The following is a 25,545-nucleotide window of genomic DNA, read 5'->3' on the forward strand; positions in this document are numbered from 1 at the left end:
TTCCTATACACCAACAACAAGACAGAAGAAAGAGAAATTAAGGAGTCGATCCCATTTACAACTGCACCCAAAACCGTAAGATACCTAGGAATAAATCTAACCAAAGAGGCAAAGGATCTGTACTCAGAAAACTATAAAATACTCATGAAAGAAATGGAGGAAGACACAAAGAAATGGAAAAACGTTCCATGCTCATGGATTGGAAGAACAAATATTGTGAAGATGTCAGTGCTACCTAGAGCAATCTACACATTCAATGCAATCCCCATCAAAATACCATCCACTTTTTTCAAAGAAATGGAACAAATAATCCTAAAATTTGTATGGAACCAGAAAAGACCCCGAATAGCCAGAGGAATGTTGAAAAAGAAAAGCAAAGCTGGTGGCATCACAATTCCGGACTTCAAGCTCTATTACACATTTGTAATCATCAAGACAGTATGGTACTGGCACAAAAACAGACACATCGATCAATGGAACAGAATAGAGAACCCAGAAATGGACCCTCAACTCTATGGTCAACTAATCTTTGACAAAGCAGGAAAGAATGTCCAATGGAAAAAAGACAGTCTCTTCAACAAAGGGTGTTGGGAAAATTGGACAGCCACATGGAGAAGAATGAAACTGGACCATTTCCTTACACCACACCCAAAAATAGACTCAAAATGGCTTAAAGACCTAAATGTGAGACAGGAGTCCATCAAAATCCTAAAGGAGAACACAGGCAGCAATCTCTTCAACCTCAGCCGCAGCAACTTCTTCCTAGAAACATCACCAAAGGCAAGGGAAGCAAGGGCAAAAATGAACTACTGGGACTTCATCTAGATAAAAGGCTTTTGCGAAGCAGAGGAAACAGTCAACAAAACCAAAAGACAACCGACAGAATGGGAGAAGATATTTGCAAATGACATACCAGATAAAGGGCTAGTATCAAAAATCTACAAAGAACTTATCAAACTCAACACCCACAGAACAAAGAATCTAATCAAGAAATGGGCAGAAGACATGAACAGATATTTTTCCAAAGAAGACATCCAAATGGCCAACAGACACATGAAAAAGTTCTCAACATCGCTCAGCATCAGGGAAATCCAAATCAAAACCTCAATGAGATACCACCTCACACCAGTCAGAATGGCTAAAATTAACAAGTCAGGAAATGACAAATGTTGGTGGGGATGCAGAGAAAGGGGAACCCTCCTACACTGTTGGTGGGAATGCAAGCTGGTGCAGCCACTCTGGAAAACAGTATGGAGGTTCCTCAAAAAGTTGAAAATAGAGCTACCATACGATCCAGCAATTGCACTACTGGGCATTTACCCCAAAGATACAAATGTAGGGATCCGAAGGGGTACATGCACCCCGATGTTTATAGCAGCAATGTCCACAACAGCCAAACTGTGGAAAGAGCCAAGATGTCCATCGACAGATGAATGGATAAAGAAGATGTGGTATATATATATACAATGGAATATTATGCAGCCATCGAAAGGAATGAACTCTTGCCATTTGCAACGACGTGGATGGAACTGGAGGGTGTTATGCTGAGCGAAATAAGTCAGAGAAAGACATGTATCATATGACCTCACTGATATGAGGAAATCTTAATCTAAGGAAACAAACTGAGGGTTGCTGGAGTGGGGGGTGGGGTGGGAGGGATGGGGTGACTGGGTGATAGACACTGGGGAGGGTATGTGCTCTGGTGAGCACTGTGAATTGTGCAAGACTGTTGAATCTCAGATCTGTACCTCTGAAACAAATAATGCAATATATGTTGAGGAAAAAAAAAAAAAGAAGAAGATAGCAGGAGGGGAAGAATGAAGAGGGGGAAACCGGAGGGGGAGACGAACCATGAGAGATGATGGACTCTGAAAAACAAACTGAGGGTTCTAGAGGGGAGGGGGGTGAGAGGATGGGTTAGCCTGGTGGTGGGTATTGAGGAGGGCACATTCTGCATGGAGCACTGGGTGTTATGCACAAACAATGAATCATGGAACACTACATCTAAAACTAATGATGTAATGCATGGTGATTAACATAACAATTAAAAATTTTTAAAAAAAGAATTAAATTCAGATGGCTTAGTGCTTGATCATCTACAACAAAATCACGTTTAACATTTATTTGTTACGTACCTTGTATGTGCCAAGACCTGGCTTAAATGCTTTACAGATATTATTTTATTCAACTTAATCCTCATGATGGTGCTATGATGGAGATATCATTAGTCATGTTTACAGATGATAAAACTGAGGCTCAAATGAGCTGAATGGTTTGGTGACAGACACACAACTAGCTGAAATGTGACCCAGGGTACACCTCTGAATCTCCCACAAGCCAAGGACCTTGCTTGCCCCTCTTGACCACACTACGCCCTGCCAAAATCTAGCATCATGAGAATATGGAAGCAGCAGGAAGACCATCTCAAACACAGATGTGCATGAAACGGCTTAAATCCAGAAAGCATGTGCCAAACAAAGACAGGACGCAAAGGTGATCAGAACCAAAATTAAATGTTGAGCCCTCATTTGAATTTGGCAGTTCAGAGGTGAGCACTGCTTTTCAAACTTCACAGCTACTATGTTACACGTGGCAGTTCTAAAAGTACTTTCAAACACACTGTCTTGTTTGAATCGCCAAACAAACTGATCAGAAATCTGCATAAAGAGATCAAGCGCAATATATTTATTATGCAAGCATAATATATTTCAGAAGAATATTTGAGTAACTAATATGACTAAAAATAGAGAAGTCAAATGCATACTGATTAACACAGTGAATTAACTATCCCCAACTGTAAGTATGATTCAACATCATATTCCCCAGGAAAATATTTGGACTTGGAGAATTATCCATTGAACAACATATTTTCACTCAAAAACATATTGAAATATAAGCAGCTCTTACAACACTTGCTTTTAGAATCACCGAATTTTGGCTTTGTTGAAATTACTTCTCCCATGGCTTCCATTTCTTCTGCATACACAATTTGATACCCAAATTGTGAAACAAAAACAGAATTTTTCTCATGGCAAAGGATTCCATGCAATTAGATTCAACATATTTTGAAACCTGACTATAGACGAAGGTCTGTGCTCAGCACTCTAGCATATTTAAAGCTGAACAAGGCATGTTTCCAAACATCAAGGGAGGAAACATATACGTACAGCCTGGTATAAGGCAGGCGTGGGCAGCACCGCACTGGAAATAGAGACACAGGCTATGGCCATCCAGAGAAGAGAAAGGTACGGGAACCAGGCAGGTGAGGGGACACATGAGCTGGCCTTGGGAGCGCGAGGGATCTCAGCAGCCAGAAGTGGCAGCAAAAGGCCTTCCAATGGAGGGCCCGTGATGAGCAGACTCCTGAATGGGAGGGAAGAAGCAAGTCACACCAGCGCATCAGACCTAAGAGGCTGGGAGCTGGTATGAGTGACGTAAGACTGCCATAACAAAGTACCACAAACTTGGCAGCTTCAGACAATAGAAACTTATTTTCTCACAGGTCGAGAAGCTAAAAGCCCAAAATCAAGGAGCCAGAGGGTCGGTGCCCTCTGGAGGCTCTCATGAGAATTCCTTCCTGCCTCTCCTGGGTCTGCAGGTCGCTGGCCGCCCCAGCGATCCTTGGTGCTGAGTAGGGCCTCTGCCTCTGTCCCACATGGTTCCATCTTTCCATGGTTCTGCTCCCCCCTTCTCTTCTCTTCCCTCTCTTCTCTTCTCAGGACTTTTCATTGCAAAGACTCTTATTCCAGTAAGTTACATTCTGAGGCTCATGGTGGACACATCTTTTTTTTTCCGGGAGTGGACATAACTTAAGCCTCTACAGGGCATCTCTCACATAAATGCATAATTTTAAACATATACTTTTCTTGTGTTTATGTTTGGTTAGGAATGTATCAAAAAATATCCAAGGAATAAATTCTTAAAGACAATTTGATTATCATTTTTTTTCCTTTGAATTTCATTTTTAACTAGTCAGCAGGGTTTTAAGATTATGGCCAGGTCCAGGTGACTGATTGCCGAGGGAGACTTTCCCAAACCTCCCCCTCCCACCACATGTGTAAAAGAACCAGTCACATGATATTACTGGGTCCACGGCTGTCCCAGAAATTGGCCATGAGTAATGCAACCCTGTGCAACCCTTCACCCCCTGTACCAAGCAGAGAGCTCATCTCCATATTTGAAAAATACCCCACAAAATACTAAGCAAGAGACATGAATCAAAAGCATTGTAGAAATTAGGGAAGAAAATAAAGCCTGAACTAATGCAAAATTTGCTTTATGCATGGGAAGAATTTAGAAGCTGAACCCTAAGAATGGATTTTGTAGGGCATTTCATAATTGCCTTAATTATGGAAAACACTTTTTATTGGATTAGAGGTGCAATTTGATGCTCTTTGGGTACTGGATAAAGAACTCGGTAATTGTATAAAATGATGGACAGGCTTTCAGGCTCCTACACTTGTTTTTTGACTCTGTGATTTAAGTGTGAAATTGATCTGAAGTCTGTGTGGGTCCTCTATCAAGTATGCTCGAATATAAGCAGCGCAATTCCATTTGCACTAATTCAGTACAAAATATCCTTTTGGTGTGCAAAACTCAAATGCATCTCTTAGAATAGAGAGTCCAATTTATGTCATGCTATAATCATAGCAGTTCTAAACTAATTTAACACCCTGAAGAAGTTAATTAACATCATTAAAAAGTGCATCCAGTCAAGTATAACATGTGACCCAAATAAATAATTGAATGAACCTTCCTACTCCAGGGGTGACATGTTCCAAGGCTGTCCTCTTTCATCAGACCTGGTCAACAATTGTTTGAAACATCTGACACCGACCACATTAGATGATTTTCATGAAGGTGTAAACCTACATGGCAGCCTAATAAACAACTTAAGTTTCATGGCTGACATTGATTTATACATCTTCTAAAGAGACGGTGCATGAAATGATCAGAACAGTCAATAATGCAAGCAAAATGTATGGGCTTGAGATAAGAGAGCAGAAAACAAAATCAATGCCTTCCAGCTATTAACAGCATGCAGCAGAGTTCATAGTAGATGGCATTAAACTTGAACAAGTTGCATCCTTCAAATACCTCAGAGAAACTGTCACTCCAACAGTAATTGTAAGAATAGCATTCACAGAAATGAGTATATATGGCTGTAGCTTGGTCACTGAAGGCATTTTACCAACTGAAAGCTACTTGGATGAGTTGTTTGGGGTGCATTATTATTGCAAAAATTTTAAAGAAGGTCACTAAGCATACTAATAAGTATCATTAGGTGCATAAAATTTAGGTAATGAACAAAGTCAATACATTGCAATAAACCTTCACACACAAAATAGATGCACAAAGGGCAAAGCAATCAGCTGCAAATGGATGATTTTTTTTTCCTTTAAAGAAATGAAATCGCGTGGAATTAACTATTGTTATCTTGTAATCAACACAGTCATTTTTAAGCCCTACAGGTCAGAGAAGTTTCTGTTTCCAAAACATGAAAGGAGTTCTAGTGTAAAGTATTTGGTAGAGCAGAGTGGCTGAGCACACTGGCTTGGAGATCAGATCGACCTGTGTTTGATTCACACCTTTACCGCTTACTAGCTTTTTCATTTAACCTCTCCAGGCCTCCATTTATTCATCTGTAAAATGAGATTAATTATAAGTACCTAGCAGTGTAGTTGAGAGAACATAATAATAGATGTTGGAGTAGTCTCTGAATAAAATATTCCACATCTTTATTGTCAGGATACCTGTGAATTTGTCCATATACCAGATTTTTTAAGAGACTAGTAAATTAACATAAGCATTTCAAAACAAGGTCAGAACTTTGTAATCTCCATTTATCACAAAAATAAGGTTCAGATTCCCAGCAGTTAACTGAAAGAAGCAAGTGGTCAGACTGCTCGCTAGCAATTCAAACACATCCTGGAGAATGATGCGCTCACAGTGACACCCACACATGGGCTCAGGGCCCTGCTTCCTCTTCTTTATACATTATCCAGGTGAAGGAGGATTCAGATAATCCTAGCTCACGTTTTCCATTTAACCTTGAAATGATTTCAAGTATCAGAGGATCTTTTCAAATTCCAGGTCAGCCACCCACAGCTTTGCATCTCAGGAGCACATTCTATTATCCACTCCTATTGCTGCAACTTCAAACATGGCTGCACCATCTTAAATTTCTACTGCTTGGTGGGTTTTTTGTTTGTTTTGTTTTTGTTTTTGTTTGTTTTTAGGCAGCATGCATTTGTGAAGAGTCACATGGCACGTCTTTTTTTTTTTTCCAGGTTTATTGAGAAGTAATTGGCATACATCCCTGTATAATTTTAAGGGGTACAGCATGATGATTTGATTTATATATATTGCGAAATGATCACCACATTAGGTGCAGCTCACATCCATTATCACATAGAGATACAACAAAAAGAAAAGGAAGAAGAAAAAAAGGAATCTTCTCCTTGTGATGAGAACTCAGGATTTACTCTTTCAACAACTGTTCTATAGGTCATATGACAGGGTAACCTAGTCATCATGGCGTACATTACATCCCTAGGATTTATTTATAACTGCAAGTTTGTACCTTTTGACCACCTGTCTCCAATTCCTACCTCCCCACTCTCTATCTCTGATAACCACAAGACTGATGTCTATTTCATCAGTTTAGGGTTTAGCTGGGGGGGGGGGGGGCGGTTGTTTGGTTTGGGTTTTTTGTTTTTGTTTTGGGCTTTTTTTTAGATTCCACATATAAGTGAGATCCTACAGTATTTGTCTGACTTATTTCACTTAGCATAATGCCTTCAAGGTCCATCCATGTTGTCACAAACTGTAGAATTTCCTTGTTTTTTATGGCTGAATAATATTTCATTATATACACACATATATATGGTATATAAGTATATGTATAGATGATATATATGTATATATAAGTATGTATACATACCACAACTTTTTTATCCATTCACCTATCAATGAACACCTAAGTTTGTTCCCCTGTCTTGACTGTAAATAGTGCTGCTATGAACATGGGGTTGCAGCTATCTTTTTAAGTTAGTGTTTTCATTTCCTTCAGATAAATACCCAGATGTGGAATTTCGGGATCATATGGTAGTTCTATTTTTAATTTTTTGAGGATCCTCCATACTGTTTCCATAGTAGTATCTGTCATCTCTTATCTTTCTGATGATAGCCATTTCAACAGGCATGAGGTGATATCTCGCTGTGGTTTTAATTTGCATTTCTCTAATGACTAGCGATGCTGAGCATCTTTTCATGTATTTGTTGGCCTTTTGTATATCTGCTTTGAAAAAAAATGTGTAGTCAGGCCCTTTACGCATTTTTTAATTGGGTTGTTTGGGGTTTTGCTATTTAATTATATAAACTCTTTGTATATTTTTTATATTAGCCCCTTATTAGATATATGGTTTGCAAATATGTTTCCCCTTCCATAGGTTGTCTTTTCACTTTGTTGATGGTTTCTTTTGCTGCGCAGATGCTTTTCAGTTTAGTGTAGTCCCGCTTGTTTGTTTTTTATTTTGTTGCCTGTGTTTTAGGTGTCATAAGCAAAAAATCATTACCAAACCCATGTCAGGGAGTTTTGTTCCTATGTTTTCTTCTAGGACTTTCATGCTTTCAGGTCTTACATTTAAGTCTTTAATCCAAATTAATTTCTGTGAGTGGTGTAAAATAGGAGTCCAGTTTCATTCTCTTGAATGTGAATATCCAATTATCCCAGCACCATCTATTGAAGAGACTGTCTTTTCTCCATTGCATATTCTTGGCTCCCTTGTCAAATATTAGTTGGCCATATGTGCTTGGGTTTATTTCTGGACTCTCAGTTCTGTTCTATTGGTCTTTTTGTCTGTTTTTATGCCAGTGCCATACTGTTTTGATGACTATAGCTTTATAGTATAGCTTGAAATCAGGAAGTGTGATGTCTCCAGCTTTGTTCTTTCTCAGGATTTTTTTGGCCATTTGGGGTCTTTTGTGGTTCCATATAAGTTTTAAGATTATTTTCCACTTATGTAAAAAATGCCATGGGAATTTTAATTGGGATTTCATTGAATCTATAGATGGCTCTTGGTATTATTGACATTTTAACGATGTTAATTCTTCTAATCCATGAATATGAGATACCTTTCCACTTATATGTGTCTTCAATTTTTCATTAATGTCTTGTGGTTCTCGGAGTAGAGATCTTTTACTTCCTTAGTTAAATTTATTCTTTAAGTAATTTGTTACTGATTTATTGTAAATGGGATAGGTATCTTTCTTTTTTTTTTTAAGTTCTTGTTGCTGTATAGAAATGCTACTGATTTTTATATGTTTACTTTGTATCCTGCAACTTTACTAAATTCATTGATTAGATCTAACAGTTTTTTGGTTGAGTCTTCGGGATTTTCTATATATAAAATCATGTCATGTGCAAATAGAGACAATTTAACTTCTTTCCAATTCTGACATCTTTTATTTCTTTTTCTTGCCTGATTTCTCTAGCTAGGACTTCCAGTACCATGCTGAAAAGGAGTGGTGAGCGTGGGCACCTTTGCCTTGTTCCTGATGTTAGATGAAATGCTTTTAACCTTTCACCATTGAGTACGATGTTAGCTGGGGGCTTGTCATATATGACCTTTATTATGTTGAGATATGTTCCTTCTTTGTTAAGAATTTTTATCATGAATAGATGTTGAATTTTGTCAAGTGCTTTCTCTGCCTCTATTGAGATGATCATATAATTCTTTTCTCTCATTCTATTAATGTGATGTATCACATTGATTTATTTGCATATGTTGAAGCATCCTTGCATCCCAGGTATAAATCCCACTTGATCATGATGAATGATCCTTTAAAGGTCCTGCTGAATTCATTTTGCTACTATTTTATTGATAATTTTTGCATCAAGGATATGGCCTGTAGTTTTCTTTCCTAGTAAGTCTTTTTTAGTTATGGCAATAAGATAATGATGGCCTCATAAAATGAGTTTAGGAATGTTCCCTCCTCCTTGATTTTTTTAGAAGAGTTTGAAAAGGATTGGTGTTAATTACATGGCACATTTCTAATGGCAACTGGTAATTCTTCATCACACAGTTGTATAAATTATCACCTTCTTTTCCTTCAATTGTGCCATGAACAACTGTTGAACTAGGTAAACATTTTGTTGAAATATTGTATATGAAAAATGATCATATATTAAGAATACAAATGACTGTGTCTCAGGACATCAGGGCTGGAAATATTGGCCCTGGGTAGGAAAGTGCTCATGGCCCTGGCCCTGTGCTATTATTTAGTAATGGAAATAGAAACACAGCCCCGCCCTCCATTCGCCAGCAAGGTGATTCTGCAGCAATCAAACACTGAAAAGCACACCTGCCGCTGGGCCAGAGTCCCCAACACAGAAACTTCCCACTGAAGCAAATATCTTTTCATTAAGCTCCACAAAGCACCATCAGAGGCTTTTTTAACCTGACTTTGTGCTTCATTTGGTGCAGCCCAATGCAAGAAGCTGTAGGAGGACAGCCCTTGAGCATAAACTATTTTCTACCACCCCACTAGATAAAGGCTCCCTAAAGATGTTGATTTTCCATTCCCAGTTTCTCAGCACCCATGGGCTGTTAACACAAACCTGGCCCATAGCGCTTAGTGATTGGGTGACAAGATACTCATGTTGGGAAAATGACAGTCAATGAAGTGCCCCAAAATAATAATACCATTAAAAATAGGAAACTGAAATCATAAGTTTGATCATTTGGGTTGAATCTTTAAATCAATCCAATAGTTAGAGGGGGGAAAAAAAGTTTCTGTTGGGAGAGAAGAGTACGTTTAGTAATCCCAGCTCTCTCTCTTAAGCAAAATCATGTATAAAAGGAAAAAAAATGATACAAGCAGAACTACTGGCATTCAAAGACAGAGAGGGGCAGCTCAGCCCATGGGGCAGGTTTTCAGATCTCTGCTAATCATTCTCCCTGTTCAAGCCAGCTGGGGCCTCTGAGGGGCTGGTTTTGTTCCTTGCCACCAAAGACTTTACAATCCCTTTGGGAAAGCAATGATAACAAATATTCAGTAATGGTACAATGCGAGGGAATAGTTTTGCCCTGTTAAGTAGATGATATAAACTTAAATTCTATAGGGGTTCAGAGAAAGGAGAGGTTGGTGACACAGATACAGCAGGGGCCACCTAACCAGGCATCTCCATTTGTCAGTCTGCTTATTTCTGTGCCTTAATGCCATCCTAGTGTCTTTGACTGTATCACTCCCCAACCGTGGGTGCCCCCATTCCCTTCTTAGGACCCCCATCATGGAGGTGTTGGAAGTTTCTCCTTCTTGCTGAAGCTATCGCTGATCACTGCCATCCACAGGTGCTCTGGGACATGCGGACCCCACACCCCACTCTTCCGTAGACCATCTCTCCGTGACTATAAACATCTATGAAGCATTTGTGCCTAGTGGCTATTGAGGGAAAAAGCAGTTCAGGATCTTCCATGTACTGCTTGTAATAACAGAAATTGTTTTGCCCTCTTTTGTACAAACTATTCAACCCACTCATTATCCTTCTAATAATTTCACTTAAAGAAGCTATCACAGGTGTTGGTAAGGTCTTAGGTGCAAAGATATTCTTTGAAGCATTGTTTATAATAGTGAAAATTTGAAAATATTCTAAGTATCTAATAACAGATAATGCATGCAATAGAATATAAGCGACCAACAAATATGGTACAGCAAATGAATATTTATGAGCATAGAAATATGCCTACAATATATTAAGTGAGAAAAACACAGGCTACTACACGGTAGACACAATGTGATCCTATAATTTATACATATAAAATTATATATATATATATATATATATATGTTTATATGCATAGAAACTGCCCACTATTGGATGAAGTGCATTCATGTTTTTACTTTATTGCTTTGATATTTTTCTGATTTTTTTTCTTTGATAAAGAAAGCAACCCAAGGATGTTTATAATGACCATTCCCACAAAGCATTTTCCTTTTTATTATGAAATATTTTATGCCTGCAAATGAGTTTTTGGAATAGTATAATAAGTACCTAAGTACCCCTACCATGGAGCTTGCACAATTGTCTTTTGGGGCAACTTTGCTTTTAGCAAAGGGGTATAAGAAATGAACAAAGTAGGTCAGAATGCTGAAATGTGATGTGGATTTACCCTCCAGTAATGAGGGGTTTCATTCTGACCCTCTTAAACTCAGTTTTTAACTGCCCAGACTATGTCTAAAAAACACCCTTTTCCCAGCCTCTGCACCAGTAATAGTAACATATAATGCAGTACAAAGAACCATGATTTTTCCCTATCCAGGGAACTGTTATCATCTGCTGTGGTAAGCTGGCTGTGGAGCCTGGGCCTGAGCCCACACACAACTCACCTCCTGATTTACTTAAATCTTTTTGCTTCTATCAACCACAGGGAATGGGGACACTTACAGGTAACAACTGACAATTTGAACAGAAAATACAGAGAAAAGCTGTGTAAAGCAAGTGGCTCAGATTATAGCTGTTGACTTCTAATATTATTTGATAGATGAGGCCGCTACAATTATGTACTGCTCATGGGTTCCATTACTGGAACAAGAAGCACACAAAATAAGGGCAATTTCCCAAACAATATACGGGTCCACTTAACTTCCTCAAGAGCCCTTTCTGCAAGTGAAAGAGCCTCCTTGTAAAAGACACAAAGATAATGCTCTGGCAAGTTGACACGAGCATTTAGTTCATACCACGTTAACTGCCTTTTGTTATTTCTGCCATGCACTAGTTAAGGCCAAATTGGGTATTATTTTTAACTAAACGCTTGTTTTAAAACGCAGTCGTGGAATCTACCATTTTTCCCTAAAATAAAGTAAAAGTTTCTTTTACTCTAAAAAGCTCTAAGAAAGAAATTTGAAAACCTCTAACCGAATGAAACAGTGAAAAAAGTTTCCACCTTAATTTTTCACGAGACTTCCTCCCAACTTGCTACCCTAAAATTATTAGAACGGATTTCATTCTTAAAAAAAAATGATTCTGTGGTTTAACCTTATGTTACTATTTAAAGATCAAAAAGAAACTCTGTCTCTAGAGGAAGAAAAATGCAATACATTTTTGGAAGACAAAAAATAAAGTGCCTGAGCAGTGAATGGAAGTATTACACCCGTGTTAACTATCAATTCATTTTGCATTGTGAACTTGGATTGAGCCATTGGATGGAATGAGTTTTGGAAATGTTAAAACTGCATCAGGAATTACACTTGTCCCCCCCCCCCCCCACCTCCTTCCCCACCTTGGAGAATGGAAAGAGGAAGGAGGAGCCTGAGGATGAACGTATTTAAATCAGAAAAACCCAGGATAAATCCTGGCTGATGACCTTGTAATTTGGAATAATACTATTCCAAAAACTCATTTGAAGGCATAAAATATTTCATAATAAAAACAAAAATGTTTTGTGGGAATAATTATAAACACCTTTGGGTTGCTTTCTTTATCAAAGAAAAATAGATATGGGCATAACTATAAGCGGGTAGCCACTAGAAGCTCACCCAAAGTGGTTTACCTTTATCTCCCAGACAGAATCCACATGCATGAACTTAAATAGTGCCTTATTTTCTAAATTAAAATCCCTCTGATTTTTTTCCCATTTATTCTCATTGCTTTGATGTATTCCCAAACCAAAATATGGGAAAGTCTAGAAGACGCACAGGTTATTGGACTCCTTTTCTTCCTTTTCCTATCCTACTTTATCCCATTTTTCAATTGATACACAGTTGACCTGACTACTAGCAGGGCTGTGTCTTCCCTTGACCAAACACTACAGATGAATTCTCCTAGGTACTTAGCCAAGAAATGTCCAGGTCCCCTAAAATCTGGGTCACTGTGAGCATCCATAAGTGGAGCTGGTCAAAAAGCGTGCTCCTCTTCAATAATACTCAAGAGAGATGGTTAAGTCTGTACAGTTTAATTATAACATTCAGGATTTTTTTTTATTATTCTTTCTCAGCTCCTAAAGTCTTTTAAGTCTCTTTTTAAAAGGCCTCTGCACAAAAGGTAACTTCATCCTGGAGAAAAAGAAACTCAGACTTGGCCATACCACTTCCACTTGGGCATTGATTAGATGTCTTTTTTTTTTTTTTAACAAATTCAAAAAGAAAGGGGACACGATTTAAAACTAAAATAGAACCAGGCACATTGTACAAAGGATTATTTCAAGTAATTCTCCTTGAAACTATAACAAAGGAATGTTTCCTGGGGATTAAATGGACTGTCAGGTAATCAGAAAAGTTCTTTTAGGTTTTTCCTCAGGAAGAAAAAGAGCACTTTGGATGGATTTTGTTCCTGGCATTTTATGACACTTTACAGCTTATTCCCTGGTGTCACACCGATTTATTTTATTATTCATGAGCTCCGTGAAGGAAGGAATGATCTTAGAGGTCCCCAGCTGGACCACACTAATAGATCCTTTTTCTATCCTCCATCTTCTGTTACTTTAATATGGATAAGATTGTTTTATTAATGAGGGCAAATGGGTTTCCTGAATATCAGCCTCTCCTTTGGTCACTCTGGAACTTGATATACTTGATTAATTGATTTTCAACTTTTTGAGCACCCACACTATTTTTGACACTGTACTTTTAAAAAATTAGGACCTAAATGAACAAAAGCTGTACCTCCAGGAAGTTACATTCTAATGAAATAAGACTGACCTCCATTACTAATTGATGACACTACAGTCAACTATCAATTATTCATGTAAAGATTATCCATGACACACTTTGTAGAGCATCCATTGTGAATTTCTAATCCTAGGCTTTCCTACTTTTCAACCACACAGACTTAGGGGATGCAGTGTGAAATATCTCACCACACTACAGATTTAGCCACAGAAGAAAGCAAGCCAACTGCCCCCCAGCTGCCTATGGATCTTAATCTTCATTCAGTAAGCAGGCATGGAGTACTTTGGAAAAATCAGGCACCACAGAGAAAGATGAATTAAGTGTGAATAAGGCATACCAGATGCTCACAGATAGGAGTAGCTAATTCTACTGTTGGAAAGAAACAGAAAAGAATATCAATGAGAAGATGACACTTGATTTGAGTATTGAAAATTCAGTGGGTGTGGAGGGTGGACAAAATGAGAAGGCATTCTAAGCAGAGTATGAGCAAAGGCATAGAATTGTTAAATAGTGTGATGCACTATGAAATTTTCATGTTTAGTGTGACCCTGGGGTTGGCAGGTGGAAAGATGTAATGCAGTTGCTAGCAAGAGATAGAACTGAAAAGATAAGCAGAGAAGGGGGCCTCAACAGGACTTCTCTGCTTTGGTTTTAAAGGGACAAGGAGTTCAGCACTCCTCACTATATGACTCAGGTAACAAAGTAGTTGGGTGCCATCACTAAAATTGGGAATACTGAAGGAGAAACATTTTCAGAGGGAAAATCATGGGTTCGGTTTGGGACGTTTCCCTCGCTATGGTGCTGAGAGCTGTGAATAGGTTATGACTCTTAACATCAACACCTGGGTTCCACAATCGGCTGCTATTGGGCTAATAGTCAACTAAAGCCAAGAGATTATTCTCTCACATACCTCCATTACATAAGACAGGTCTCCCATCATCTGTGTGGTCTCTGTAGCCTAAATGCAGAAGTGCGTACTAATTCGGACAGGAGGATTTTCTGGATTTTTCCAGAAATCAAGTACTGGTTATTTCCATTGTTCAATCTTATTTTTTGTCCTATTTAGTATAGATACTGATACTTCTTCTGCTTTATTTTTAGACATGTAGATGATACATAGACTATGTTGGAGATGACTTCTCAGGTCCAAAGAAAACAGCGTCACAATTGGCCTTAAAGTTGGCCCACATTGGCCATGGAGGGAAATGGTGCCAAAATGTCTAAGAAACATCACTAGGAATATAACATAGTCATTCATTCATTCATTCATTCATTCATTCATTCATTTGACACATACATGCTGAGGACTTGCTACATGCCAGGCCAGTGGATGGGGGAGCCCATTAAGATCTCTGCCCTCATGGAGCTTACATTCCAGTGGGATGGACAAGACACCAGACATCAGTATTTGGTGTTGAAGAAGACAAAATGGAGTGGGAGGTTTAGTGGGGATGGCAGCCCAAATAGGGTGGTCAGAGAACGCTCCACTGAGTAAATGACATTACACCAAAAGGTGGGAAATGAGAAAAAAATCATGCAGACCAAGATTGGAGGAAAAACATTCCAGAAAGGACAGCAGAGGAACTAAGACCAGAACTGGCTTGGTGTGTTAGAAACCGAAAAACTACCAGTCTGGCTGCAGCAGTGCTGGTAAAGGGATAGTGGAACAGGCTAAGGGGGAAAAGGAGGCCGAGCAGATCATGGACAGACAGGAGCAAGAGCATCAGCCACACGGAATCAAACTCATTTCAGAACCTATTAGGGACCTCAGTCATGTGACTTAAACTCTCAGAAAACTTTTTTTTCCATATCTTTCAAAATAGCAGCAGTAATATTTTTATCACTTGAGAAGAGTAACTATACAGTGTCTGGCACATAGGAACAGCCTAATAAATGTTTGTTTCTACCTCTCCTTTTTCTTCTTTTAATAGCAATCAAGGAAGCCAATGTGGATTGTGCATGTTAAGAAAAATGAGCCTTTTCTGGTCTAAATGTGTGAGGTCTTCTTTCCTGCAGCTCCTGATTCCTGGAGCTAACCTTCAGCACTCCCCCTTTTCTGGGAACCCTGGGGCCAGAGGTCCAATGTTGCCAAGATAGATCAGGTAATGTGATGGTGAAAAATGTTCCCATGTGAGCCTGGAGACCTTCAAATTAATTTCCTGTGTAACCCTGGCATTTGTGAGCTGAGGTCTCACAAGTTAAAAATAAAACAGTAGCTAACTCTGCAAGATAAATGCTTTCTAAAATCAACAGCTACTTTGAAGTCCTTAGAGAAATGTACTTTAAAATGCAGGTTATTCTGCTTAATCATCACCTATTCCCTTCCTCCTGAGGTTGGGGGTGGGGAAGGGGACAGCAGGGAATATGGAATATTCCTGATTTGCCGACTTCCCTCCCCAGCTATCCTTGATGGCAGATTAAATCATTTCTGAGATCTTATTTAAGACCTCTTTCCTCCTTGATCACCTCACCATCATCCCTCCATCTTTTCTGTGTCCCCAGAAGCCCCAGAGAGGTCTGGCCCACCCCCTGCAGTTTTAGTTTCTCCTCTCAAAAATAGAAGCCTGTCCTTTCCTCCATGACCAACACTCTGCAATTCCATCTCCTCTTGCCAAACTCTCGCTCAAGGACTGGACACCAGAGTTACGTGTCCCCAGGCTCTTCTGCAGCCTGCCTTTTGGCTGGGTGCCCTGCTGAAAAGGAGGGTGGAAAACAACCACTGCTCACCCACTCACTGTCACAATGAGTGGACCTGCTGATATACTCACTGACTTAAAAAACTTGGGGGTGGATCTGTACACAAACTTTGAATTCTCATGAACACTCAAGTCTTGCTCTTGCTGTAATATGTGCTCAATAAAAAAAGACACTTGCGGGATTTAGGTATGCAGAATTAATTGTTCTGCATACAATCTCTTCACAAATTCTGTGTAGTGGGCTGAAAGGTGGCCCCAAAAGAAATATGTCTACATCCCAATCCCTGGAACCTGTGAATATGACCTTATTTGGAAAAAGGATTTTTGCAGATGTAATTAAGATAAGAAATCAAGAGATGGTGAGATCACTCTGCATTATCTGGGTAGCCCTAAATCCAGTGACAAATGTCTCTGTAAGACTGAGACAGAAAGTGATGACATAGAAGCAGAAGAAGAGGAGAGGAGGTAATGTGGCCACAGACGCAGAGACTGGAGTGATGATGTGTCTATCAGCTAAAGAATGGGGCAGCCACCGGAATCTAGGGGAGACTGGGAGGGATTGGTGCCTAGAGCCTCCAGGGAAAACACAGCCCCGCAGACACCTTGATTTTGGACTTCTAACCTGCAGAACTGTGAGAGAACAAACATCTTCTATCTTAAGCCATCTAATTTCTAGTAATTTGTTACAGCAACCACAGAAAACTAACACGCTATGTTTAGAGGAAGCATCTAAGATATTGTGATTTCTTATGGATAAAGGGCTTCATATAAAGGTTTCTCCTGTCAGTGGACATCTAAACTTGTCCTCAAAACTGTAGGCTCGATTCTCAATGATCCAACAAGAGAAACAGGAGGGCAGAACCATTGTCATGTGTATGAGTTTTAAATCTCAGTCATGGGAAGACTGAGAAATCAGTCATTAAGGAGACCTGGGGATTAATTCATTAAATACTAAAGTATTTTATCTTAACACCTTTTGGAGTGCTCTTTATAAAATGGGCCTTAAGTTTTCCCTGACAATTAGAGATGACATAAAACATAATCAAACTTTTCTTAAGAAGGAAGATTGAATAAATTTAAAATAAATATCGGGGCGCCTGGGTGGCTCAGTTGGTTAAGCGACTGCCTTCGGCTCAGGTCATGATCCTGGAGTCCCTGGATCGAGTCCCGCATCGGGCTCCCTGCTCGGCGGGGAGCCTGCTTCTCCCTCTGACCCTCCCCTCTCATGTGCTCTCTCTCATTCTCTCTGTCTCAAATAAATAAATAAAATCTTTAAAAAAAAATTTAAAATAAATATCCATGACCATGATGTGCTATGGATGTGGCTACATGGGTACAGCATGTTCTGTAGTAAATGACTCTTTTCCCCTCCACCATCACCTCACTGCCCCGGTTTCTAAATTGCATTAATTAACTGACACTGATGCCTTCCAGGGTTATTGAACGACAGCACAACCTTCTTCTCTCTCTCTCTCTCTCTCTCACACACACACACATACACCCACACATGCACACACGCACACACACACACTTGCTCTCTTCATTCTTTCTATGATCAATTACTGGGATTCCCAGAAACCCAGTGAGTAAGAAGGGATTACCGCCTGATACAGGGCATTCTCGTAGGTGAAGTCTCAACTGCCAAATAGCATAGACAAGGGTGGATACAAAAGGAGCCTTGATAGCATATGCTGGTAATTGCTGCTTTTTATCTGCTAGGTTGTTTTGGTACACCTAAGACCAGGAGTAAAGTGGAGGAGAAAAATGCCCCTTGGTGGAGCGGACATGCTCTGGATAGAGCCCTGCTGGGCATCAAACTTCAGGCTGAGAGACACACAGCCATCTCTTTAGCTGTGATGCTGAAAGTGGATTCAAAGATTACACGTGAAGGAGGAGGCGGGACCAAGCAAATCCAGGCTCCTGTCTGTGGACAGAAACAGAGTCTGGATACTATTCAAGCATGAGTAAAGAGGGGAAAACAGCAATATGTAGGATTCACACCTAAGATACTCAATGGAAGAGAATACTTTGAAAAAGATATACTGCAGTATCCCAAAAATGTTTAGAAAATTCTTCTTGCACCTAATAGAATACAAATAAAATGTAGAAGAAAAAGTAATATCAACAAGGGGAATCTTAATGCTTAGAATAGAATTCAAATAAAAGGAACAAAGTCTTATAGAGGCAAAAGGAGAAAAAGGTACTGCTGTACACCTTCTCTTGGAAGGAAGAAGACAAGCAGAAGAGGACCGTTTACCTTAGCCTATAACACTTATAGAAACAGGTCACAGAATGCTTCTGAAAACGTCAACGGAAACAGTAAACACTAGCAGAACTATATGTAGAATTTGTTTGTTTTTCCAAAGTGTTTGCTGATTGCCTACTATGACATCAGGCATTGTGCTGAACATGAACTAGAAAGATAGAAACTTTCTAAAACTTTCCAAGAAGTGAAAACATAGTTTACATCTAAAATGTAAAAATCAAAGAAAGCAGAAAGGAAGCACAAAATAACATAAAACCAAATACACTGCTTATAACAATAAATTTAAATGGATTAAACTCTCTAATGAGCTAAAAACTGGCTGGGTAAAGATCAGGAAAAATGGAGAGAGAGAAGGGTAAGAGAGGAGGTAACATAAAGCAAAATGTCCTCCAAAAGAGTTAAGAATAGGTCAACAGGTATCAGGCAAAGTTAAATAAATAAATAAATAAATAAATACAAACAGGATCCCCAATGCTAATATCATGTGAAAGAATTCAAGGAGAATTAGAACTTTTGAAAGAATAATTCCATTTCCAATAATTCACCATAAGTAAATTATTCTGGGTACAAATAGAGAGCTCCCAAGAATGGTCATTGCTACCTCTTTATAACAGAGCAAAACAGAAAATAACCTAAGTGACTAATAACTAGTGAAATAAAATAATTCATATCCACAAAACAAGATACTACATAGCTATTAAAATATGTTTGCAAGCATATTTGGTGACTTGAGAAGATGCTCAAGATATATTTTATAGTGAATCAAAAACAGGTTACTCATCAGCCTGTATTATATGATCTGATTTTCTTTTTCAAAAAGTAGTCTATTCATAAACACCAAAAAGCACAGTCAGAGCAAATTGCATGCATCCTTTGATACCTATTTCCTTGCTGCATTTTCTTTTTCTTGCTCTGTTCCTTTTCTGTACTTTTGTCAGCAAATAAGTTTAAGTTGGCCCATATCTAAATACTTCTAAACTAAATGCTGTCTTAACTTGTTTTTGAGATAAAATATGTATAACATAGAAAGGTGAAAGGAAGAAATGTTGCCTCTTGACCCACTGCCCTCCTCCTGTTGGCCCCACCAAAGGGGCCTCCAGCTACCCAAGTGCTCAAGAGATAATTCTGGAAGTCAACCTGGGCCCTTTCTTGTGCCTAATCCCACATCTCCACGCCTATTGCTTCTTCCTCCAAAATGCCTGGAGTCTGTTCTCTTCTTACACCCCAGTGCCAGCATCCCAGTCCACCTCACCTCCATCACCTCTGTCTCCTGCCTGTCCTGCCCCAGAGACCTCCAACTGACTCTGTTCACTCTCCCTTACCTCCAACTTTGCAACTCTCCACAATCAGAGTGCTTTTCTTTTTTTTTTTAATTCAAGTTAGTTAACATATAGCATATTATTAATTTGGGGATTGAATTTAGTGATTCATCAGTTGCATATAACACCTGGTGCTCATTACATCAAGTGCCCTCCTTAATGCCCATCACCCAGTTACCCCATCCCCCACCACCACCACCTCTCAGAGTGCTTTTCAATAGGAAATCAGGGCAAGTCCTTCTCTTGTTTAGATTCTTCCAGGGGCTTCCTGCAGCATGGGGGATAAATGCCACTAGGCCCCATTGATCAGGCATGGCCTACCCTTCCACCTTCCCTGCATCACCGTCCCCATCATTCACTGAACTCCAGCAGCCTGGCCTTCCTCCTCCACCTCACCCAACTCCCAGCCTTCATATATGTGACTCAGAACCTCATATACGTGCTGCTTCTCTCTGCTCCCACTGCTACTCATAGTTCATTTCTCTTACTGAATGTCACTTCCATCTGGAGACATTTCTTGACTTTACAGTTTAACTAGGTTCTACCCCAATTATCTGTCTAAAAATACCTTACTATTTTTCTTTACAGTATTTATCATTCTTTTTAATTATTGATCTATTTGATTATTTGAGGAATATTTGTTTCCCCCTCTAGATTATGAGATTCCTATGGATGAGGCCTTGCTTTTCTATCATTGATGGACACCCAGCACTCAGTGCAGTGCCTAGCACCTAAAAACGAGAGGAATAGAATTTATGCAGCACTTCCTATGTGCCAAGCAGGCTTAACTCATTTAGCTCCATTAACTCACTTAATCCTCACAAAAAGCCTATGATGTAAAAGCCACTATTATTCCCATCTTGCAGGTGAGAAAACTGAGGCCTAGAGAATTCAGTTGTTTGTCTGAGGCCTTGCTGATAATGAATGGTTGAGCCTGGATCTGAAGCCAGACAATCTGACTTCCCACTCTCCACCCTTTATCTTGACACTATACTGCTTCTCCCCATGCATGCTCCATAAATTTTGTTCAATAAATCCTACTGCCCTAAGGAACCATCTTCTTTCCATGCATATATGTGGGCATGGCATTGTTTGTAGTATAAAATGGGAACTGCATTCATGCTACAACCTTGACCTCCGCTATTTTTAACTAATGCTATATGAATATAGATTTTTCATGGTGGCATATTATTCCAACGTACAAATCTATCTGAATTTATATATTCATTCTCTTATTTATTGAGCTTTTAGAGGGCGTCTTTATTAGTTTGGGCTGCTATAACAGAATACCACAGACCAGGTGGCTTATAAATAATAGAAATTAATTTCTCACAGTTCTGGAAATTGGAAGTTGGAGATCAGAGCACCAACACAGTGGGGTTGTGGTGGCAGTCTTCTTTTTCTGGGTTGCAGATGGCTGTTTTTTCATTGTGTCCTCACATGACAGAAAGGGAGAAAGCTCTCTGGGGTCTTTTTTTTTAAGGGCACTCCACCCTCATGACCTAATCACTTCCCAAAGCCTCCATCTTCTAACACCATCACATTGGGAGTTGGGATTACAACCTCTGAATTTGGGGAGGACATAAACATTCAGCCCATAACAGAGGGGTTTTTCTTTTTCAATTTATTGCTATTTTAAATGGCTTTCTAATGACATTCTTGAACATAAATATTGTCAGTGCCTTATGATAAATTCCATGAAGTAATTCAAGAGATATGGATTTTGAGGTATGTTGACTAATTGTCTTCTCAAAAGGCTAGAGGGCACCTGTTTCCTCACAGTCATGCCAAATGAGGCTATATATCCACCTAAAATCACACTAGTGGCATGAGTATTTCCCAAAAAACCTGGGGATAGATGTGTTTTATAACATATTTGGGGTATCTTTTTTTTTTAAGATTTTATTTATTTATTTGAGAGAGAGAATGAGAGAGAGAGTACATGAGAGGGGGGAGAGTCAGAGGGACAAGCAGACTCCCTGCTGAGCAGGGAGCCCGATGCGGGACTCGATCCAGGGACTCCAGGATCATGACCTGAACCGAAGGCAGTCGCCCAACCAACTGAGCCACCCAGGCACCCTGGGGTATCTTTAACTTTGGTTCTGACTTGGAGAGTATCAAAATTGTTTTACATTCATCGATTAACTGATTGAAGGAGATGACAATGTCAGGGTTTCCATAGATATTGAAGAACTGACTCTATCCCAGTTCCTGAATAGTACTTATGCTATTAACAATTATAAACAAAATCTCAGGGGAAGCGTCATTAATTCAGATTTAAGCTGAATTCCATTTTAAAATGATATTCCAAAATATGATGTTATTCTTTCCTTTTCCGTGTAAAACCACCAAGCAAAATATACATTTTTACCACCTGCTGCTCTCTCAATACTATTTCCAAAATTAAACAGTATAAAAAGCAGAGCTCCCAGAACAGAGAGCCCAAAAGAAAAACAAGCTCTGTATGTAGGCTAGACCACAACAATAACACTAACAGGAAGGTGTGATTAGACTACATTGACAGGATCTGCTTGCTTATTTTTTGCCTATAATTCCATGCTTCTCCAAACAACATGTGGAATGTTCCTTGATTACAGTGAAGAAACTGCACCTTTTTATTGCATTGCATTCCCAATGGACTGCACTGAAATCTTGGAGCTGACATGATAGATAGCTCATCTCAGCATTGGATTATGAGTAAATTTTAAGAAAAACATCTAAATCCAATATATCCTATTAAAAGGGACACTACACACCCACAAAAAGAACCAATTGGACTATATACAATTATCATGGAAGAAAAGAATTAACCCCCCAAAATTAAGAATTCGACCACTAGAAGTAAACATAAAAGAATCAAGAGAAATGGAAACTCATGAAAAATGCATACCCATTACAAAATACATTACTTATTTAAATAAAAGTTAGTTGTACCACAAAACCTTACTGTTCAGAATTTTCAAGGATTAGACTACACATACTAATCCACTCATATGATGAAGAAATATTTATAATACCCAGGGATCCTATATATATACAACATAGGGTTTATGAACAACAAAATCTTGGTATTGAGACATTCTCTGAATTTTTACAAGTAATGAAAGATTTTATTTTAAATATGCACACACAAGAGGTGCCTGGATGACTCAGTCAGTTAAGTGTCGAACTCAATCTCGGCTCACGTCTTGATCTCACGGCCATGACTTTGAGCCCCACGTTGGGCTCCATGCTGGGCATGGAGCCTACTTAAAAAAATAAAAATAAAATAAAATAAAATAAAATAAAATAAAATAAAATAAAATAAAATGCACACAAGTAAGAAAAGCTCTCTAGCACTTCTTGAATTACACAATGACCTCTCATTTAACCGCTTTCTCTAAACAGCAGCAACTTGCAAGAAGGTTCTACAAATGGAAAGTACCAATATAGTGCTGGGACCTCACACCAGGTCAAGATCATTCAGAATAGAAGAAAGATCTTCCCTCTTCATATAAAGAGAATTATGTTCAAAAACTATTATTATGCTAAGCATGAGGGAAAAGTTTCATCCTGGGGCCCCTGGGGTGGCTCAGTCAGTTAAGTGTCTGCCTTCGGCTCATGTCATGATCTCAGGTTCCTAGGATTGAGCCCCGTGTCGGGCTCCCTGCTCAGTGGGGAGTCTGCTTCTCCCTCTGCCCTTCCCCCCCAACTCATGCTCTCTCTCTCAAATGAATAAATAAAATATATTTTTGAAAGTTTAATCCTTTTTTAAAAGTGTATATATAGGGGCCAGTCAGTTGAGTGTCCAACTCTTGATTTCGGCTCAGATCATGATCTCAGAGTCATGAGATTGAGCCCCACATTGGGCTCTGCACTCAGCTCAGAGTCTGCTTGGGATTCTCTCCCTCTCCCTGCCCCTCACCCTCCACCACTCGCACATGTGTGTGCACTGTCTCTCTCTCTAAAAAAAAAAAAAAAGTATATATATAAAATAGTTGTCAGTAAAAATTTGGGAAATTCTAGAGCTACAGCCTCGAGACATTTCATTGGGTACTAGAACTCTATAAATCCCACTGGAAGTAAGTAAATCTACTGCGTCTATAACTCAGTCATCCAGGTAAAACCAACCTAAGAAGAAGGTGCAGAGGAGGGAGGGGTCCAGGGAAGAAGAATAATCATGAGTTCATATTTTGGGGCCTCCATTTCTGACCATATAGTAAAAAGGGGGCATCAATTCAAGCCCCTGGGAAGAACTTACTGGAGAAGGAATAAGGAAGGTGTCCTTACTCCTGTGTGAAGACAGGAGCAAAGAGAAGTAAGAGCTGTGACTTTGGCTCTAAATTATCTTGAAGGCTTTCATGCTGAAACTCCAGAAGCACAGGGAACTCTAGAAAAGATGACACAAAAAATGCTTTATGATGCCTGGAATCTCTGAATGTGGATAAAAGTTAAAAACTGGAGTTTAGCTTTCACTAAGGCAAGCAGTAATCGATTGGCCATCCTCATGTACCTGTATGAAGACTGCCACAGTGTTAGATGTGGGTTTTCAGATTATATAGTTTAGAGGTTTGATTATCATAGCTACTAGAAGAAATCTTACACAGAAGACCATAATAGGACACTAATGAAAAAGAAAAGGAGACCAGTCCAGGCAAGAATGGTAGGCCCACAGCTCATTTGCGTAGCTCCAATTAGTTCAGCCACCTCCAAGTTTATTCCATACAACTTGGTTTGAAAACCACTAATCTGGTCCAACACTTTCACTTTACAACTGAAGGAGAGAAAGAGAGAGAAACTAATTGATTGATTGACTGATTCAGTGACATGCCCAGGGTCATGTAAGTAGAGCCAGAATTAGAAGTCAGTGCCCCTAAGTCCTGGTTTAGTGTTTTCCTTCTAACACAATTCTGCTTACAAAAGGATTTCTTCATATCTTGTTTCGGTTCCTATTTTCTCTTGTTATGAATATATAAATGTATCGAATTCATGGGTGTGCAATGTTTTAAATTTTCTTAAATAGAAGTTTATTGTGAAAAAATATTATCGATATACATAACAAATTTTTTGAGTCTCAGACATGCCTGTAACAATCTATCTCAGCACTTCATAAAAAGATCCATCAACAAATTGACACAGACATGATGTTGAAAAGGAAACTGTGGGCCCCAGCGGGGCTCACCCTGCAAATCCAACCTCTTTCAGTGTCCAAAATTGTCAAACTTAGTTACTGGAGAAATTCACCACTTAACTAAAGAAATAAATTAGATTTTTTTTTCTAAAAGTAGATGGCAACAGCAGAATAATATCTTCGACATGCTGAGGGAAAAGTAACTGACAACCAAAAAATTTATATTCATATTCATCCAAATTATCATTTAAGAGTAAAGACAACATAAAGATGCTTTAAGGCATATAAAGACTAGGAATGTACCACTCAAGTACCTTGCTTTTTAAAACAAGGAACTCTGGGGCACCTGGGTGGTTCAGTCAGTTGGTGTCTGATTTTTGGCTCAAGTCATGATGTCAGGGTTGTGGGATAGAGCCCCACACCAGGCTCCATGCTCAGCCTGGAGTCGGCCTGAGATTTTTCTCTCCCTCTCTGCCCCTCCCC

This window comes from Mirounga angustirostris, unplaced genomic scaffold (assembly GCF_029215605.1).
Source record: "Mirounga angustirostris isolate CCGP_5_RB_7025 unplaced genomic scaffold, mMirAng1.0.hap1 SCAF_8, whole genome shotgun sequence".
In the NCBI taxonomy this organism is placed as follows: Eukaryota; Metazoa; Chordata; class Mammalia; order Carnivora; family Phocidae; genus Mirounga; species Mirounga angustirostris.